The following is a 21,117-nucleotide window of genomic DNA, read 5'->3' as shown; positions in this document are numbered from 1 at the left end:
TAAATTAATAAGAGTTTAGATATTATTCTCTTTTAGCGATACGAATTCTTTAATTATATCGCCTTTTTATTACTTATAAAAAGAATTATTTATTATAATCTCTTTATAAATTTTTAACTTATATAATTTTATATTTATAATTTAAATAATTATAATATAAAGTATAAGAGAGTTTAAAGAGAGATTTTATGAGATTAAGTAAGAGTAATTAGAATATAAAGGCGTATTATTTTATATTATAAAGATAGATAAAGGCGTAATAATAGAAGTATCTACGTCGAAGTTAAAAGAAGTTATTATAAACTTTAAAGGTCTTAGAATAAATCTAAATAACTAAATAAGTTTATCTATATTTATTATATTTATAGAAAGAAAATTTCTAGCTAAAAAAGATATTATAGGCGTATTTTCTTTTATAGCTAGATTATTTAGTAACTAAGAAGATATTAGATTAAATAAGAATTTATTCTTTTCTTTATTCTATATAACTTTTAATAAGTATATAATACTATTATTTAATAGTAGTATTTGTATTAAGGTAACGTAAGATCCTTAGAAATCTCATTTCTAAGAAAGACGTTTTCTAAGAAAGACATTTCTTAAGTAATTAAAAAGATGATTCTTCTCTATAAGATCTAGTTATTTAAATATATCTAATATATTAAGTTATTAGCCACTAGCTTCTATCTATAGCTTCTATCTAAATATAATCTATAATATATACTAATAAGAAAGAAAGAAAGGTAACATTCTCGCTATAAGTAAAGAAACTCTTTAAATAAAGAACGGCCTTTCTTTTATAGAAAGAAAGTTTTAAAAATAAAAAACCCTTTTCTTTAAATAAGAACAAATCTTCTCCCTTTTTATAGTAAGGCAAAGAAAGTTATAGTAAAGAAAGTTCTTTCTTTAAGTAATAATCTTATCTCGTAAGAATAATCTTTCTTATTACTAAGTAAGAAGTTATATACTATAACGGATAGTAGAAGAATTTAATAGCGAGGCCGACGATAATAAAAGTAAAAGCGAATTTCTCGCTAATAGTGGAGACTTCCCTTAAGAGATAAGCTTTTTCTTTCGCGAACGATCTAGCTTTCTAATAATAGCTTACTTTCTAAAAAATAATAAAGTAAATACTTTCTTAGCCGATACTTTTATAGTAAGCTACTTCTTTTCTCAATTTCTTATAAAATTAACAGAAATGCGTATATTATATTCTACTATAAGATCCTTCGCTTCTAAGAGAGTATATAGTAGATACTAAGCATTATACTTCTTATTACTATTCTTTTAATATACTAAATACTTAATATTTCTATTCATTTCTCGTCTATCACTTAATTTCTTAATTTTAAATAGTAGGAATCTAGTAGCAAGGTCTAAATCTATATAATTTTCCTCTTCTTCTTTTACTAACTATAGCGAATATAATTTCCTATAATAAAAATCTTCAGCTTAATTTAATATCGATTCTAGTTATATTATAGATATTATCGAATAAATATATATAATATCCGAGAGATCTAGTTGATAAATAAGATTTTCTATTTTCTTTAATATCTTAAATAATTCGACTCTCTAATTAAAAAGCTTAAGATTAATATTAGAAATAGAGTAGTTATAATACAGCCTTAGATAGACTAATAATCTCTTATAAAGATTAATAACTTTATAATTATTATTATAGCGAGTTTTTATTATAGCGTTAATAAAAGTAATAGCATTATTAGCTTCTTCTTATTTAATAAGACGTAGTTAATTAAGATTCTCTAGCGATAAGTCTATAAGTAACCTTAATATATCTCTTATCCGAAATTTATAGGCGATTTTATTTAATATAAATTCCATTAATATAACTAAGTTATTAAGATATACTTAAAGAAATAAAAGTATGTTTAATTAATTATTTATGCTAATAGTGAGGTGAAATTATAAAATAATCTCGATAGTTTAATTTATTCTTTTCGATTATTTATCTATCTAAGGGTAATAAATAGTTAAAGTTATTATAATAATTTCAAACTTCTTAAAAATAGTTTTTTAGAAAATACTTATAAATTTAATATTATAATCGCTAATTACGGTAATAGAAATACTTTAATTATAAGATACTAAAGTAATAAGTAAAATATTCGCCTAATCGATTATAGTTTATTTATTAAATTCTAATATAAGAAGTTTTCTCTTTAAGAACTTATAAATTATAATAAGAAGTATATTTTTATCTTTCTAGAAAGAAAATATAATAATAAAATCTATTATTATAATATAGAATAAAATCGGCGGTATAGAAATTAAATTAAGCTCGCTATAAATAGAATATTACTTAATTTAATTAAGTTAATATTTAGAATAATACTTTAAATAAGTTTAAAGGTACTTTAATAAGCTCTTAATATAGACTAATAGCGAGATTCTAGTATAAATAATATAAAAACTAATATAGAAATTCTAATTATATATTAGCTAGAAAATTTCTTACTATATAGATTTAGAGATATAGAGTTATTATTTATCGACGTAATTAAGTATAATACTATAAATAAGATTATTATATTTTTAAAAGCGAAGCTCTTTTGAAAGATTAATCTTAGACTACTTAAGTAAGTTAAGTATCTTAATTTATTAAGAATTCTTACTATATATCTTAATAAGGCGTTTCTTAAAATTATTATTTATTTCTATTAGAGTTATATAGTAGATAAGAATTTCTTTAAATAATATTATCTACTTATACTTAACTTCTATAATATTATTATATAAGCTTTCTAGTATCGCTTACTTTTCTTTAAAATCTATATTTATTTAAAGTCTAAATAATATATTAAGAATAATATTTATCTTATTAGTTTTATAGTATATAGTAAGATTAAATTTTGATAAATATTAAGAAGTATAAATTAGTTAAAGATTTAGTTTATTAGTAAAAAAAGTAGAAAGCGTAGTTTATTAAGCGATTTAAACTATAGTAGAGTAATCGATATAAATTACTATTAATAATACTTCTAATACTTTAATTAGATATCTAATCTTTCGAACTACTTAAATTATAATAGCGACTTTAAATTCTATAAATTAATAGTTATATTTCGTAGTATTAATTAATTTACTAAGAAATATTATAGCCTATATATCTCCTCTAGCGAAAATAAAGACTTTCTTTTCTTCTTATATATAATAAATTATAATAGCGAAATTCTATACTTTAAAAGCATTAATATCTATATATAACTTTCATTTTCGATCGAAGTATATTAGAAAGAAAGATAAGCGAAAGATATTCTACAAATTCTAAAAGATAGAGATTTCTTCTCAAGTCGATTCGTAATATAGCTTTATAAAAGTTCGCTTATACGCGAGTTTAATTAATTATTTCTTAGAAATAGCGGATATAATAACTACTTCGAATTAATTTAAAGAAGTAATCGACTTAGCTACTATTACTTAAATAAGAGAAATCTTATATTTCTATAATAGCTAAGCACATTATATATAGCGAGAAATCGAGTTTCTTAATTATTTTATTAAGTCGAGAAAGATTTTTAAGTTATAAAGGCTTAATAAAAATCGAAGTGTAATAATTATCTTAATCTTCTCTTCTAATATAAATATATTAAGAAAATTAACTCATTATTCTAATAGCATTACGAATAAAAATCTTAGAAAGAATTTTATTAATATTAGAGAAGTATATTTCTCTTATAATAGCTGAAATAGCTATCGAAGATAAGATTTATATTTCTAAAGAGTTCTATTAAAAATAATAATATTATTTATAAAAGTATAAATAAAAGTATAAAGTAAATATAATATAGTATTTATCTAACGTTATATATATAATAAAGATCTTTTATATCTTATAAATATTATATTAGATTCTTTCTAACCGCGGTAACTAATAATAATAAATTTATATCTATTAAAAAGCTTTATACTAAATTAGTAGAATTATACAACTTTATTCACGATAAAGATATAAATATATTCTACTATTAAAGTAATAATATCTAATTATAAAGATAATAAATAGCTATTATTCTCTATTATAGCGTTAAATTCTCGAATATTAATAATAACCCTTTTTTTATAATCTTATAATATATCTTATTAGATTATAAAGTAAAATTAACTATAAGAAGTTAACTATATAAAAAAGCGAAGCTTTTTTTATTATTATAACTTATCGAAAGTAATATTAACTACTTCTTAATCTTTATAATCGAGAAAATAAATCTTCGATAACTTTACTTTAGCGTCTAGCTTTAATAAAATCAATATTTACTATTCTTTAGAAATATTTATAATACTTTCTAAATTTATAAAGATATCTTTAAATTTTATTATAATAGAGCTAAAAGTATAATAAGCCTTATTTTTATTATAAATAATTACGCTATTTAAAAATATATACTCGAGATTAGAATCTATCGTAGTAGTATAATTTATATTAATAGAATTATTTATAATTATAATAATAGTAGCTATCTTTAATTAATCTAAAATATATTACTTATAAGCTACTAAGTCTACTAACTTATAAGAAACTTAATAATATTTATTTATAGTATACTCTATTATAGTATCTAGCCTTATATTTCTAAAAAGTAAAACTAATACTTTTATAGAATTTCTTATTTATATAAAAGTTATAGCGAAATTCATAACGTAAATAAAGATATTATCTTCTTTTCTAAGAAAAGTCGAGAATTTAAACTTAAATAGATAGTTATAATTATTAGAGAGTATATTATAATAATTAATTAAAATATTTATTATAAAGTTGAGTAGTAATATAAATATAGATTTTACTTTTATAACTTACTTAATTTAAGAATAAGGCTTCGTTATAAAATAAGTAGAAATCTTAATATTCTAATAACTATTTATAATAGTAGATTATAATTTATAGTCTAATAGAAACTTATATAATATAAAAATATTTATTTTAATTAATATATTAGTTTTAAAGTTATTTATTAAGTAAATCTTTATCTATATCTTAATAAGAGTAGCTTCTTCTATACCTTTTAAATTTTCTAGAAAATATAGATTTATAAGAATATACTTCGTAATATTAATAATTTTATTATTATAGCCTTAAACCGATATAGAAGATATTTACTTTTAAATTTATTTCTCGAAATTAGATAAAAAAGCTAGTAAAGTATAATCTTCGAGAATAATTAGATATCTAGAATCTAGATAAACTTCTATATCGAAAGAATTTAGATTTAAGCGAGTATCTATCTTAATATACTAAAAATTATAAAAAGCGATTTTTTATCTATATTCAGGCGGTACTAAAATAGTAAACTTAATAATTTTAAGAGTGAAAACTACTTTTATAGTATAAGTATCTACTTCGATAGTATACTTAGAATTCTTATTCTCGAAATTTATAGATTTTTTAGAAATCTTATTTTCGAGTTTATAATTTTAGTATTACTGCTTAAGATAATAAAATAACTTATTTCTAGATTTAAACTTCTTATAATATCGCTAATAAGAGTATTTTAATAGCGATAAGTCGATAAAGTTAACTTTCGATTTTATGCTTTTATAAGATTCGTAAAAGCTAAAATAATCGTTTTCTTATTTCTCGATATCCTCTCTATTATAGTCGTTATAAAAGCTACTAAAATCCTTTAAGTAATTTAAATTCTATTAAGAATCCTCGAATTTCTTTACTTTATTAATTAAGATTTAATAAATCTATTACTTTTATAATTAAAAAGCCTAACTAGTAGTATTCTAATAAGCTTCTTTAAGTCGATATAGAGTATAACTAGACTAAAAAGACTAGCGAGAATTATACGCGTTTTATTATTAATATTAATTTAGATTAATAGTAATCTAACGCTATACTAGTAAAGCTAGTAAAGCTAATAATACTTATTATATATCTCTTCGAGAATAGCTTTAATAAATAAAATTGTTATTTTAATAAGCTAATTAATAATTCTAAGATTAATTATAAACTTAATAATTCTACTAATTAGGAAAAGCTAAAGATTACTACTATAGTCGATTAAAATTCTAGAAATTAGAGTTTATAGATTAATTAGATATATCTCTTATTTAATTATATTAACTAAGATTATCTCTATAAGATAGATTTAATATATAAGAAGTATTATTTAAATTAGACTTCGTTATTCTTAAAATCTTTATTTATTATTAATTCTTTCTTATATTTATAGTTATAAGAAATTAATTTAGCGTAATTTAAATAGTAGATAAATCTATATTAGACTAGAACTCGATATTAAGATTATTTTAAATAATATTAAATTAATTATATTTAGAGTCACACTACGTATACACCCCTTTTTGCTACATATACACCTCTTTCTACTATATGTACACCCCCCTCAGCTAAATAGATATAGGCTAGTAACACGAGTATACCTCCCAATACTATTCGGCCTAACATAGTTGCCCGCAAATCCGAGACACGACACAAGTCTCATAGAAACTCTAATGATCTCAGTGTCTACTCTCCCCCGCAGGGCATCGCACTTTATCGCAATTGAAATTTCTACAAATACCAAATCTATCACCAAAGACATTCCACCCTCCACCCTCCACCCTCCACCATAAATCTAATTCCGCCACCGTCAGACCTTACTACGCCCACTAATACTCTTCTTATCTTACTTATCCAAGAATACGCCCTTAAGCAAGGCTACGCTATTATTAAGAAACGCTCGAATAAGAATAGAATAAATAAAACGAACAAAGTCTGGCTACGCTGCACCCGTGAAGACAAGATTCATAAATCAATTAGACAGAAGAGAAAGCATGGGACCTCACGTCTCAATAATTGCCTGTTCGAGTATATCCTAAAGCTCGACAAGAAGAAGAATACGTGACGCTTAAGAATCAAAGAGGAGTCCCACAATCATAACCCTAGCAAATAAGTAGTCTATATAGTATACCGAAATACTACCTTAACCAATCAAATAGAAGAGACAATTATCAGAGAGTCAACCAAACGTACTATATTAGGTGATATTCTATACAACCTTAACAAAGATTATAAGAAGAACTCGATTTGAAAGCTTAAAGATATCTACAACGCGAAATCGAAAGTCCGCCGTCGAGTATTAAGACCTCTTACACCAATATAAGCTCTACTTAAATAACTATATACATCAGACAAATAATACATTCATTTCCTAAAGGACTCGAGGGATCGAGTTACACACCTCTTCTTTTCGCGAACATTCTATTATAAGATACTAAAAGAGAATTAAGAGATGCTTATTATAAACGCCACGTACAAGATAAATCGATATAAGCTACCTTTACTTATCATCACGGGTATTACCGCGCTAAATAGTTCTTTCTATATAACCTTCTACTTTCTAGCTACGAAGAAAGATAAGAACTACCTATAAACGCTATAGCAGTATCGAGATATATATATTAAACTGGATATTCGAGACCCTCTTATTAACATCATCGACCGCTAGAAGTCTCTAATCAATACTTACAATAAGGTCTATCCAGACTCTATATATATACTTTATATCTAATATATCAATAGAAATATAATCGTTAAATGCAAGCTATTTTTCTACATTAAGAAAGATTAGAATAAATTCTACGCCCACTAATTTCGAGTTATATACGCAACCACTATAACTACTTTTAAGGCTGAGTGAAAGTTTATTTAGGAGGTTTATAACCGCAATAATATTACAATTTACGTCTATCTAGTTAAGGAGTAAATTGATTCATATAAGACTAAATGCGTTCGATGCTATACTAATTAATTATCTTATTTCTTTAATATTATAAGCTCTAAAGGCGAAAGTGATAATGTAGGTCTAAAGAGGGAGCTTAGGTTTTCAACTGATAAGAGGTCTTTTCTCTTATTTCTATATAGTTATAGATTAATATCGAGTAGAAGATCTTGAGACTGTGACTAAGGATATCGCAAAGCTCCTTTTAATTCAGCGTATTACATATATCGCCGACATTTAGAGTGCAAAATAGACTATATCAATTAACCTTCGGAAGGAGATATTTCGCGATGTTATTACTCATATAACACTATTCGCCTTACGTCGAGTGTTGAATCAATATCAGAAGATCATCGATAAAGAGGAGCTGAAAGAATGCATTAATGGTTTTATTACAGTCTTTGGACTATTATGTGTTTATAGAGTGTAGACGAGAATTACAGAAGGCGCTAGAACACTTTAGCTTCACGATATATATTCTTATTGGCGATATAAGAAGCCGGCCGTCTTTTCTATATGAGAGGTCTTTATCGAGGTGGAGGATCTGTAGTAGCCAATTGATTTATTTCTTGCTATTCATAAACCGGCTGTCGTAGTCATAATAGGCAGACCCACGGGCAGTTAAAAAAAGCTTCCTTCTCGTGCGGAGTTAGAATTTGAGAATTCTATAAAACGGGTGCCCTCGCAATTTAAGCGAGTGGAGTTGGAGGCGTATCTGACTTAATAGAGCAATAACATCAAGTATAAAGGAGTATCTAAACAAGTTAAAAAGCGAGGATAAGGAGGAGGACGAGGGCGAGGGCGAGGGCGAGGCGATATAGCTATATCAGCCCCATCAGAGCGTACTATAATCGAACCTCCAGACGCCGCAGCGTCCTCAGCATCCTCAGCGTCCTCAATATCCTCAGACTCCGATAATAATCATACTTCGAAATCCGATACTAAGCGTATACCTCTTAGAATATCTAAATTCGACAAGAATATAGCTACTAGCGACTCTGACGATGAGAGCTTCTCATCTAATCTTATAGCTTAATTAGCTGTGTCAGAAGACCCCCAGCTTAAAGAACGAAGGATACGAGTGAATTTAGGAGTGGATAACTTCGGCGGTTACCTATAGAAGTCTCTTGATAATCACATATAGAATCGATAAAGGGATCCTGAAGGTGTTAAAGAAGACGCAGTCAAGTGGCGAAAGTAATAGGCTCTGCGGGTACCCTACAAGCTTACTAGACAACAGTATAATTACGCTACGAGTATAGATGACATCCCTCCTCCTCCTCATTTCGACACGTCGATCGATAGACCATTCATAAAGCCCGACCGATTCAGATCTATCGCCGAGCGTTTTCAAGGTTAAGCGGTATCTGACACTAATAAGGAGTATAAATCGAACCTATTAAGACACTCGCCAGAACGAGTACTTAGCTACTAGAAGAAGTATAACCCTAAGCATCGAATACCTACGAATCCTCTATTAACAAGACCGCTTACTTAGCGATCGCGACGACTTAAATCTAAAAGAGGAGGATTCGCGAGATTAGAAGGTGGGTGTGGAGGCTTAGGGCCAGCCTAATAACAGGGTGATAAGGCGGTACTCTAATAGCTGGACCTCTACAGATAAGTAGATTTGACACTAAGAATCAGTATACGGTTCGGCTAATCCTCGAACATAGTGTTTTTAAGCTATTTGAGTCATTTAGTTTTATATAATTCTTCCTTCTTTCACCTCACGATTAACCCTCGACTAAGTAGTAACCCTTTATCATCGACCGTCTATCTCCTCTTTCTCCTCTTCCTCCCTTCTATCCTCTTTATCCTCTTCCTTCGGATTTCTTTAGTAGTATATACTAATAAGAGTAAGCTAAGTGGGTTAAGTGGGCTAAATTGCGAGCATCGGGCGGGCATTAGACAAAACCTCACTCCACTACATCCTTCTGAACTCACGCACTAAGATCTATTAATAAGTCGATTAATAACGTGTTTCTAGCATAGTTCAGTTATCCATGATCGCGACGTACAGGGAGTACAGTTATAGAGTCCTTAAGGACTTGTTCTACACCAAATTTTTTGAGTGGCCTCCACAACCTGAAGTGCTACCAAAATTTTAAAAGCTACCACAGAGAGTAGTCAGGAGAACCCCACTAACTGCTTGCTTTATCGTTTTTTTATCTCTTAATACAGTGCTATTTAAGATGTTTTAAATGTTTAACTTATTAATACGAAAGCTTCTCTAGATACTTAAACTGCGCTACGCCTAAAATTCGCGTATAAATGCTTTTTATATATAAGAAACTTCAATAATCTTAAGTTACTTTTAAATATTTCTTCAAATACTATCTCAGAAGAACGGCTACCTCTACTCTCTCTTCGCTACCTCTACTCCCTCTTCTAGCCCTTCCATTCAGCTACTTCCTCACCCAAATTGCCCTACGCCCGACTTATTCCGAGGGTTCCTCTCTAAAAACGTTGGGGAGATAGCTTAGTACGGTAAATCTTCTTTGAAATAATAGTAATATAGAGGGGGGTGTACATGTAGTAGAAAGGGGTATATATGTAGCAAAAAGGGGTGTATACGTAGTATAACCCTTATATTTATTATCGAGTTTTACTATCTTAGTAATCTTAATAATAATTATAGTATATTTACGTGACTTACGATGTTTTATAACATTATTAAATATATATCATTTTTTAATAATAATAATTATTCTCGATACTTTAATAAACTCGAATCTCTTAAGTAAAATAGCACTTTATTTTTTAACGTTATTATTATAAATTAGTAAATACTTCTTATTATTAATAAGCTAACATATATACTACTCAAGTGCTTTATCTCGAAGATAGATTTATAAGTTATTTCGTAGTAGCTCTATATTCTTAACTCTTATAATATTCTTAATTCTATCGATAAAGATAGTAATATCTCGAAAATAGATTTCTTTCCCGATATATTCTATATCTATTATCGTATTAGAAGATTTATTATTATAGAAAGAATCGAAAAATTTAATATCGCTGCTAAGAAAGCGAGATCTATTACTTTTATTACTTTCGTTAGTAATATTCTACTCTAGATTTCTTAGTGAATCTAATAAGTTAGAAAATTCTAGATTTAGATAATTTCTTATATAGCGATTAATAACACTAGTAATAATTGCTTTTATATTAATAGCTTAAAAGTCTACTTCGAATCCTTCGTCTATTATTCTACTATTATTACGACGACGAATAATCTTATTAATAAAGATATTTGAGATTTCTAGTAAACGACGTTATAGATCGCCGGACTTAGTAATAAATTAAGAATTACTGCTTAAAGATCTAGTAGGCGAGATATCTATAGCTTACTCTAAAGGGGTATATCTTTCTACTTCTAGAGTATTGTTAATAGATAAGAAATCGAAAAGACGGCGTTCTTAAGTCGTAGATTTTTAAAAGAAATAGAGTACTATTCTTAGAATAGCACGGTCGATTATTTAATCTTCTAACTAAGTCTACTAGAAAAGCGAATCGAGTAATAAAGAATAAGATCGTGTTTATTAATCTCTCGATGATAATAATATTAATCTAGCGGGTTTAAAGATATCCTTAATAAGATATTAAATAACTCTTCGAGTAGTTTCGTTAATAAGAAAGCTTACTTAATAATCGAAGATAATAAAATCTCGTAGCTATTAGGTCTAAATAATTATATTATAGAAAGTTAGCTTAATAAATATATAGAAGTAGCGGAAAATAAAGAAATATGAAGATTCTTCGTTCTTATATTTGAAGAAGTATAAGAATTCTTTGCTTTAAGAAGTATGGGGATCCTTAACTTCGGATTAGTGTTAATAAAGGACTCTATTAATTTCTAGCAGTAAGCCATTATATAGTGACTACTACTATATAGATATTACTATTACTATTAAGATAACGTAAGATTCTTAGAAATCTTATTTCTGAGGAAGATGTTTTCTAAGAAAGACGTTTCTTGAGTAATTAAAAAGATAATTCTTCTCTATGAGATCTGGTTGCCTAAATACATCTAATATATCAAGTTATTAGTCATTAGCTTCTATCTATAGCTCCTACCTAAGCATAATCCATAATAATTTAATAAATATAATTATTATTATAGTCTATAAGAATATCTTCTTAAATGCGATATTATTCTTTCTTTTATCTAATAGCTAGTCTTCTTATTATAGCGAAGCTCTTAATTTTAATATATCTAATATATATTAGATAGAGTTTATATTTAGTATAAGTCTTATATAAAATAAATTTATAATCGATAATAGAGTTATAATTATAAAAATAATTTATTATTATTATAAGCTCTAGCTAAAACTTTTAATTAATACTAATATCCTCTATAATAATATTAATAATATTAAAGAGAGTTTAATTAAGTCGTTTAATAACTCTATTTTATTCGAGGTTTCCTAATTAAATTAGCTTTTAAATAATATTATAATTAATATAATAGATATCGAAATTATAATTCTTATACTCGTCTTTATAATCGCTTCGTAGGTATTTAATAATAAAGTTGTTATATTTATTATAGAGCTAAAAGCGCTTAAAAGCGATAAAAATATCGCTCTTTTATTCGATAATCTTAATCTTAAAGCGTTTATCGTAGTTATTTAGAAAGATAATAAAGTATTTTTTTTATCGAAGCCGCGCGAGGTAATAAAATTATAGATATCGATATAAATCAAATTATTTAATCTTTCCCCCGGGCGAATATAAGATTTATATAATATATTCTTTATCTTTTTAATAGTATATAAAGCGTAAGACTTTATTCTTATAATCTTTTTAATAAGATTTATACTTTTAAATAATTTAATAAGCTTTTAAATATTTTAATACTCTAAATAATCTATATAGATATATTAAAGATTAAGAGTTTCTTCGTTAATTTCTTTAGACGATATATAGATGAGTTAATACCGTCTATAGTCTAGATATAATCTAAGTACAGTCTAGATATCGTTTTAATAGCGTTTAAATACGATCTAAAGACGGTCTAAAGACGATCTAAAGACGATCTAGAAATTAAAGACAGATCTAAAAACTAAAGATAATCTAGAAAGTAAAGATGATCTATGAAGATATTACTTACTATATAGAGTATCTTACTTAAAGTAACTTAAAAATAATACTATTCGAAGTTTACTATAGAATTAATAGTAGTAATAATTATAACGTATAGAAGTAATATTAAATAAAGTTAGAATAAAAGTAATACCCTATTAGTATATCGCCTACTAAAGTCTTTAATATATATATTATTATATAAGTTATATAATATAAAAATAGCTATATAGTCTTATAGTAAAGGTTTATCTTACTTAGTATCTTCGTCTTTCTATATAATATCGTTATCCCCTCTTCTTAATCCTCTTTATCTCCGTTACTATCATCTTTATCCTTTTTATCATTTATCTTCAACTCTTCCTTTAGCATATTTAAGTCTTTATACTCTTTATTTATTTCTTTAGATATCTAATCTATATAAAGTATTAGAAGTTCTAATTAATATTTAATCTTTAATAACGCTTATATTAAATCGCGCGTAGGATAATATACTTTAAAAAGTAATTAAGAGAGTATAAGAACTTCTTTCTTTAATAAAGAGTATCGAATATATTAAGAAGATATATGCGAGTATACTTAATTAGATTAAGATTACTAAGATTATCTTTATAAAGTTCTATAAGTTATTAATAGATTATTAATTATAAAAAGATATCTAATAGTTATTAGCTAGCTATCGAAGTCTTTAATAAATATACTTATATTTTAAAAAGCGTATTTCTTTAGATTTTATATTATTAAAGTTAATAGCCTTAATTCTAAATTTAAATATCGTCTTTAATTAAAAGATATTAAACTCGCTTTAAATCTCCGCCTTAATCTTCGAAAATATCTAAAGTATTATTAACTATATAGACTTTATAAGTCTAGTATAATATATTTAACGTTATATCTATATTAATATCGCGACTAAAATATAAGCCTTTTATTACTTATATATTCGTTATATATATATCTTCGCCTTCTTATAGACTAAGTACTCAGATCTTTATTCTTAAAAATATCTCTTATAATAACTTATTTATATATATATTCGATAGATATACTAAAAAGTAGCGCTTAATAAGAATATTCAGCTAAGTTATAGCCCCTTTCTTACTCTTTTTAATCTTTATTTTCTTTAACTTACTAATATTAATATCTATTCTTTATACTATACTAGCTTTAACTTATATTAAAAAGTAAAGTTATAATTAAGTTACTACGACTTCTCTTATCTTTAAATTTCTTCTTACTTTCTTATCTATTTCTAATTCTCTTATCTCTAATCCTTTTATCTCTAATTCTCTTATTTCTAATATTCTCTATCAAAGCCTTTAATATTTTTTCTATTATCTTCAATTATCTAAATAAATTAGAGATTATATTAAACTTTAAAAAGGAAAATAAAAAAAATTATATAGTAATTAAAAATAGCTTTAATATATTTGATAATTTAGATTTAAGAAGTTAAGCTTAAATCTATAAAAGCCTTCTATAAAATCTTTAAAGTAGATATAAACTTTAAATTTTTAAATTATTAAGACTTTCGATATAGTAAAGCCTATTATAATCTTCTTCGATAATAAAAATTAAGATTTATACTATAATATAAATTTAATAAAATTTAAGATATTCTTAAAAGATATCTATCGATTTTCCTAAACTACTAAATGAAGATACTTCGTTATTATTTAATATATTCTTATTTATATCTCTTCTATAATAACGCGAATTATATATAAATCTTAATTAACCGAGTTTATTTCTTAAATCGCCGTTATTATTAACTTTTATAACGCGTTCTAATATATAATTTCGACTAGATCTAAATACCCTCGATATCTAAGATTTAAATATCTTAATTATACTTCGTTTATTATCTATAATAGCCCTTTATAAAACCTATTATAAAGCCTTTTATAAATTTTATTATTAAGATTCTTAAGCTATAATCTTCGATATTAATTATTTAAATAAATAAGAGATAATATTTAGAAATAACTAATATTCGAAATATATATAGAGAACGAAATATAGAATATATTTAAATATTAAAAATATAAGATATAGCTTCTCCGCCTAGCGTATAGAAGTTATATTATTACTATTTAGAGAAACTATATAAAAAGCTTTATTTTCTACTATCTTCTCTCTATAAAATAAAATTAGAGTATTATATAATATTTTAATCTTATATTAATAATATAAATAGTATTATAATAAGTATTATAATAAAGTATAATTTATTAATTACTACTATTATATATAGTCGTATTCTTTATATATCTAAATATTCCTTCTAGAATTCTAATATTACTTATTTACTTTTTTAAAAATTACGCGCTAATTATTATTATCGCCTTTCTAACTCTTAAATCTTTATCTTCTAATCTATACTCTTAAATTTAAGCTTTATTTTTTAATAAAAGATCTATCTATATAAAAAGCTTTATTATTATAATTACTTTTCTAAGATATATATTAAAGTTTTTAATTATTTATCGAAGCCTTTAGTAGTAATCTATATCCGCTATATCGAATTAGATTATAAATACTTAAAAAAAGACTCTATTATAAAAAAATAAATCTCTTCTAATTTTAGCTTTAGAATTTACTAAAGTAAATAAAATAAGAATATATCTACGCGGAGGCCTATTTTAATTATATTTCGAAGAGTATATTAAGAAGTAGATCTTTTCTTAATAGAAGAAAGTCTTAAATAAAGATAATAATCGAAAAAGAGAGTCTTTACTAAATAATATTAAAAGATATATAATTATCGAAGAGTGAATTCCGAGAGTAATAAATTCTCTAGTTATTAATTAAATAAAATTAAGTAAAATAAAATCAATTATATAATTATAATACTATTTAAAATCTATTACGCGAATATTAAGAATATTAATAATCTATTCTTTAATAAAAGACTCTTAGATAATAAGATTAATAATTAGATATAAATATTTATAAAATATAAGAAATTTAACTACGCGCTCGCTAGAGCTAAGAAAAAGCTATTAAAGACTTTAAAGCCTAACTTAACATCTTTTATAGAAATTAAAAAACTACTAAAAACCTCGAAATCTAGATTAAAGCTTTTTATAGATAATTTATTACTCGTAGCTATTATTAGAGATAAAGACTATATATCCTATAATTTCTAATATTAAAAAAATAGAAATAATTAATTTAATTAAGGCTTAATAATAACGCGTCTATTAATATCGATTTATTTAATAAAATTATATCGTTATTCGCGAAGGAGCTTACATTTTAATGTATTAAAGATAAATACTTATCTTTAGATATTCTAAATATTATCGCGAGAGATTACTTTAAAAATTCGCTAACTCTTATAAACGCCGAGCGTATAACTATAAAAAATAGCTTACTTATTTTTGAATATTAAAGAATACTTCTAAAAGTATTAATTAATTAATTAGATTATTATAGCTAATTATAATTTTAAAATACTATACGACTCTATAATTATTATTTAAAATCTTGATTAATTAATTAATATAAAGTCTTAGCTATAATTAATATAGTATATAAAAAGACTTAAATTAGAATAGTATTATTTATTAGTTATTTATAGAGGATACTATTAGAGAGTTTAATAAATAGTAAAAATATTTTAATAATCTCGATTATTAACGCGAAGATTTAAAGAATTCTTATAATTTTCTAAAGATCGAATAATAAGAGAAGTGTATAATATTTCGAATATTAGATATAATACTTTCTTAATAACTATAATTCTAGTAATCTTTAGCTATTAAGGCTCTTATTCTATTTTATACTAATCTAAATATATATAAATATATACTTATAAATATAATAGGTCTTAATAAGATCTAAATTTTTATAGAAATAGCTACTATAAGTAGATACTGATTATAAAAGCCTTTTATTCTCTAAATATCCCCTTATTACGCTATATAAAGCTTTCTCTATATAAAGCCCGCTTATCTACTCTATCTAATACTTTCTATTAAAGCCTTCTATAAGTAATACTTTTAAGATCTTTTATAGATATACTATTAAAGCTTATTAATAGCTATTATCTAGTTATAAAAAATATATATTAATTAATTAATTAAGAAAAGATCTTATATTAGCTCTATATTAATCGTTATATTAAAATATCTTATTATATAATAAATTAGAATTATTAAATTTATCGCGTTTAAGATTTTTATAATCTATAAATATTATAATAATAAGAGACGCTATAATTTAGTCGCTAGCGAGAAGACTATTTAGAATAAACTTATTAAGATATATTTAATATTTAATAAAAAGAAATAAAATTTGAGAGTAATCGTAATTATTAGCTATAGTATATTCTTAAATTAATATAAGTCTTAGACTTTATAAAGCTATTATATTAATTAATAATATATATCTAAAATTAAGATAGATAAGATAAAGACAGAGTTAAATTTAAATTAAAAGAATAGTTTTAAGAATTACTTCGATATTATTATCTTAAATAAAGCTTATCTAATTAAGTCTCTTATAGTTAAAAGCGCTATAAGTATAATCTAGCTTAATATCAATTTTTATATTCTTATAACTATATTTTTTATATCTAACGAAATCGTAGATTAAGTTAATTATATATCGTTTATTAAATATAGAAAAGTAGATTATTAATAAAAATCGAAATAGCTAAAAAAGCTTAATTTTATAAAGAATTAGAATTTATTTAATCTCATAGATAACTATTTAGTAGCTAAGTTATATATTACTTTTAAAACTATAAAGAACTAAATTTTCGCGCTAAGAGTTAATTTTATTATAAAAGATACTTATCTAATATAAATTTAAAAAAAAGTTCTTATTCGATATATAATATCTAATTAAATCTCTATTTTATATCGAATTTAGTATTAAAGAAGTCTTATTAATTATTAAGATTATTATAATTAATTATATATATAATAATTGAGAGAAAAAGAAATATCGCGAGATAAAGAATAAGTTTATTAATAAGCTTATTATTATTAGATTAGGATTTATATAGTAGAGAAAGTCTAAGTAGTCGCTAATTATATATTATTAACTCTCTATAACTACTATATAATTAAAACTTCTCTTATATTAATTAGAAATTTAACTTAAAAGTAACTAATATTAAGTTTATTTTAGAAAATAAGATATACTTTGTTAATTAATTTTATTAAATAGTTAATAGTAGAGTAGATTTAAATATATTTAAAAAATTGCTATTTATACTTTATAGCGGTAAATCTAAGATTAAAGCTCTTATTTCGATAATATTCGAAGTTAGATAAATCTCTATCTACTTATCTCTATTAAAGACTTCTACTTACCTCTATATAAAGCTTCTTATATACTAATTATCTATTAATCTATTAAAAGCTTCTAATAGATATATATAATTAATATAAAGTCTTTTATAGAAGTTATTTATTAACGTTATTAATAATACTAGATAATTAGAGATAAGAAGAAATATATTATCTAATATTAACTACCAGCTATTACTATACTACTATTCGCCGTCTTTTAAATCCTTAATATTAACATTATTACGATTACTATCTTTTAAAAGATAAAAGAATATAATCTTATTATAGATTAATTTAACGAATTAAATAATAAAGTAATAATATATATAATAATATATACTATTAAAAGTATTAGTTTAAATATATAATAACGATATTAATATATTTATATAATTAAGAGCGTATAGAACTTTAAAGTTTTAGAGTAAACTATAGATAGAGTATAACGATTTAATAATTCTTTTAAAGTTATATATCTTTATAAGTACTACGTTATCGATATATTTAACGATATTATAATATAGAGAAATATTAAGAAGGCGGTCTCTAAAGCTATAGCTAAGTTAAATTACGCCTATCTTTTATTTAGTTAATAAGATAATTAAATAAATCGATCTAGGCGATTAAGTACTAGTTAATAATAGATTAATAAGAATTAATAATTTAGATCTAGCGTCGAAGAGATAAGATATCTAATATTCTAACCCCTTATAAGATATTACGCTATATTCTTCTAGCTAAAAAAGAAGAATATATATAGCTATAAATATAAGCTACTCTCTCTATAAAATACTTTCTTCTATATTATACTAATATTCTTAATATATAAAAACCTCTTATAAGAGGTATATTTATAGAGCTATAACTATAGCCCTTATTATAATATACTTTTTTTCTTTATATCTTATCTTTAATATAAAGATAATTTAATTCTATAATTAATATTATTAATATGCTAAGCTATAGTATAAATACTATAAAAGACTTCTTATAGCTTTCTTCTACTAGCAATTATTATATTATTTAAAACCTTTAATAAAGACTCTCTTTTTTTTTTCTTATAATTATATTTTAATTATAATCTATACACCCTAATAATAATTAAAAACTACTTTAATAATCTTTATAGAGAAACTCGATAGCTTTAATATAGATTATATATTTAATCTTTAATATATATAGATATAGTAGTTAAATATTAGATTAACTATATATATTAATAAACTATTCTTAAAATATCCTCGACGAAAAAGTAATATATATTATCGAAATATTATATCTTAGATAAATTTATAATTTAAGATTTTTAAGGCTTAAATAAGAATATATAACTTTATAATAAGATTACTCTAAGACCGCGACTTTCTATAAATCTTATAAAAAGCGATTCTACGACTTTCTTTTAAATTTATAAATAACTTCCCCTTTAAAATATATATCGATTACTATTATAGCTTCTAAATTTCGAAAGATTAATAGTCTATAAATATTTATATAAAACTTAAGTAAGAACGATAAGTCTAAAGACGATAAGCCTAGAGATAATAAGTCTAAAAATTTATCCCCGTATATTACTACTATAGATAACGATTATAGAAATTAGTAGATTATATCTTCGCATTATATTAGTCTAACGAATAATTCGCCCTCGCCTATATATACTATAAAAGTCTTTAGTGAAGAGGGTTTTTATATAAGTAATATAATAGAGTAGTAAGTATTTTCGAATAAGAGTATAGCTTCTTTAAGTCTAGATAAGTAGAAAATAAATAAATAAAAGTAATTAATATTTAATATTAAGATAAATATAAAGAGTAGTAAAGAGAAGAATCTATTTATTATAGGCTCTTTATATTTATAATAATAAATTCTAATTATTATATAATTAGCTAACGAAGTTCTAAATATACCTTAAGAAATACGCGTCTTAATACTTCTAAACTATTTTAAAGATCTCGAGCCTTCTAATAATATCGATAATAAGGATTTACTATTATAAGATAGCCCTACTAGATCCGACGGCTATAAAGAGCCATTATTACCCTTCTATATAACACTTCTTACCTACGATATCCTTATCTACGATACCCTTACTTACTATATCTACTATCTACGATACTCTTATTAACGCTATTCTATAAAATAATCCTATAATAAGATAAAAAGAATGTCTTTTCACTATTACCTCTATATCTAATATTAAATTTATAATTTAAGAAATTAGAATATTTAAGAATCGACTATATACGTCTAAGAGAGGTCTTCTAATTATAGAAGCTTTTTATAGAGAGAGTTAATATAGAGAATAATAAGATCATAAACTTGAACTCGATATAGATCTTATTAATAAAGCTTAATACACTAAAGCGCTAGATTTATCGCTATATATTACTACTATAATTAATAAAAAAGCCTTTAATAGTTATTCTAGAAAAATAGTTATTACTTTTATAAGAATAGAAGATAATAAGAATATTAGAGAATCGAAAGATTAATATAATAATACTAATATAACTCTATTAATCTTATATATACTATTCTATTAGCTACTAGACTACGCGAGAAAATATTTTTTAATATAGCTTATTATATAAATAAGTTTATCGAGCTTTAAAAGTCGAATATCTAGAAATTATCTATATAAATAATATTCGAAGACGTTTACTATATAAGTGCTAATACTCTTATTATCTCTAAAGATCTAATTTATATTAGATTTCTTATCTTTTAGAATAGATTATATAATATTTATTAATTAGAACTATTAAAGGAGATATTAATAAAGAAGTAGTTATAACTATATAGATAGTTATAAAGTAGTAATATATATAATCTATCTTATATAATTTTAATTTAAATAAAGATAATATATATAAATTCTTTCTATTTAAGAATTAACTTCTTAAGATAAATAGTATTAATCGTTATCTTAATATTTATCTTAATTATAAATATAATAATAATAAGAAAGAGATTAT

Source organism: Letharia columbiana (genome assembly GCF_014066305.1).
Source record: "Letharia columbiana isolate WasteWater2 chromosome Unknown Sc0000006_s0, whole genome shotgun sequence".
NCBI lineage: Eukaryota > Fungi > Ascomycota > Lecanoromycetes > Lecanorales > Parmeliaceae > Letharia > Letharia columbiana.
The sequence above is the reverse complement of the archived record's forward strand: the minus strand, read 5'-3'. Positions refer to the sequence as shown.